Here is a 2,205-nt window from a genome sequence, read left to right as displayed (position 1 = left end):
CCTACAGGGGTTATAGTTCAGAGTGAGGACTTACTTGAATGGTCCGTCCTGCCTCAGAATACTGTCAGAACACTCACAGTATACTTGGATCAGATGGCAGTCTTGATTGGACAAGCTCACCTTAGAGTTGTTAAACTTTGCGGTTCAGATCCAGATAACATTATAGTTCCAATGAATACAAATCAGATCAGCAAGCCTTTGTTAATTTGGTCAATTGGCAAATAAATTTAGCTGGCTTCATTTGAGTTCTTGACAATCACTATCCAAAAAAATTTTTTTTCAGTTTTTAAAGCCAACAACATGGGTCCTTCCAAAAATTACCCATCGTGCTCCATTGGAAGGAGCATTGACTGTGTTTACAGATGGCTCTAGCCATGGAAAAGCAGCTTATGTGGGACCTAAAAACAGAATTATTCAAACTGACTTTCAATCGGCACAGAGGGCTGAATTACAGGCAGTTATAGCTGTGTTAGAAGACTTTAAGCAACCTGTAAATATTGTCTCTGATTCAGCTTATGTTGTTCAAGCCACTCAATACATAGAAACTGCACTCATTAAATATCTTATGGATGAACAACTCTATCAGCTGTTTTCTTCTTTACAAAAGGCAGTGCGTGATCACTATTTTCCTTTCTATATCATGCACATTCGAGCATATACTAATCTCCCTGGGACCGTTGTAAGGGCTAACAATCAAGGTGATTTACTAGTTTCCACTGTGCTTACTAATGTCCAAGATTTTCACTCCCTAACACATGTTAATGCAGCAGGACTTAAACAAAAATATCAAATTACTTGGAGACAGGCAAAGGACATTGTGCAACATTGCCCTCAGTGCCAGGTACTACAACTGCCACATGCAGGGACTGGTGCTAACCCACAGGGATTAACCCCCAATATGTTGTGGTGAATGGACGTAACCCACGTACCTTCATTCGGGAAACTTTCATACGTCCATGTTACTATAGATACCTTTTCTCATTTTGTATGGACAACTTGCCAAACAGGTGAGGCAGCTGCTCATATTAAGAAACATTTACTTTCCTGTTTCACTGCCACAGGCATCCCACAAAAGATTAAAATAGACAATGGCCCAGGCTACTGTAGTAAATCTTTACAAGTGTTCCTCCAACAATGGCACACTGAGCACAGTACTGGAATACCCTACAATTCTCAAGGCCAAGCCATTGTTGAATGGGCTAACTAAACCTTAAAATCTCAATTACGAAAACAAAAGACAGAAGGGGAGAACCAGAGAATACTCTACTCCACATACACAGATACAACTGGCTCTTATTGAGAGGTGACAATGTGCTAGCAGCCCTCGCTCGCTCTCGGCACCTCCTTGGCCTTGGAGTCCACTCTGGCCGCACTCAAGGAGCCCTTCAGCCTGCTGCTGTGCCATGAGGGCACCTCTCTGGGGCGGGCCAAGGCCAGAGCCGGCTCCGTCTGCTCACGGGGAGGTGTGGAGGGAGAGGCGTGGGCAGGAGCCGGGGCTGTGTGCCGCGTTCACAGGCTACTGTGGGTTCCAGGTGGGCATGGGCTCGGCAGGCCCCACACTCAGCATAGCCAGCTGGTGCCTGCTGGGCTGGATCTGGGGACGAGCTCCCTCTGGGCTGCCAGAGTGCCCAGGCTAGGTGCCGCTAAATCCCATGGCGAGTGCCACTGAGAGGTGAAGCTGGCTGGGCTTCTCAGACGGGTGACTACTTGGAGAACTTTTCTGTCTAGCTAAAGGATTGTAAATGCACCAACCAGCACTCTGTGTCTAGCTAAAGGTTTGTAAACACACCAATCAACACTCTGTGTCTAGCTAATCTAGTGGGGACTTGGAGAACTTTTCTGTCTAGCTAAGGGATTGTTAATGCACCAATCAGCACTCTGTGTCTAGCTAAAGGTTTGTAAAGGCACCAATCAGCACCCTGTCAAAACAGACCAATCAGCTCTCTGTAAAGTGGACCAATCAGCTCTCTGTAAAATGGACCAATCAGCAGGATGTGGTTGAGGTCAGATAAGGGAATAACAGCAGGCTGCCCCAGCCAGCAGCGGCAACCCACTCGGGTCCCGTTCCATGCTGTGGAAGCTTTGTTCTTTTGCTCTTCATATTCAATCTTGCTGCTGCTAACTCTTTGGGTCTGTGCTGCCTTTATGAGCTGTAACACTCACTGCAAAGGTCTGCAGCTTCATTCCTGAAGCCAGTGAGACCAC

Source organism: Pan paniscus, chromosome 3 (assembly GCF_029289425.2).
Source record: "Pan paniscus chromosome 3, NHGRI_mPanPan1-v2.0_pri, whole genome shotgun sequence".
Classification (NCBI taxonomy): domain Eukaryota; kingdom Metazoa; phylum Chordata; class Mammalia; order Primates; family Hominidae; genus Pan; species Pan paniscus.
The sequence above is the reverse complement of the archived record's forward strand: the minus strand, read 5'-3'. Positions refer to the sequence as shown.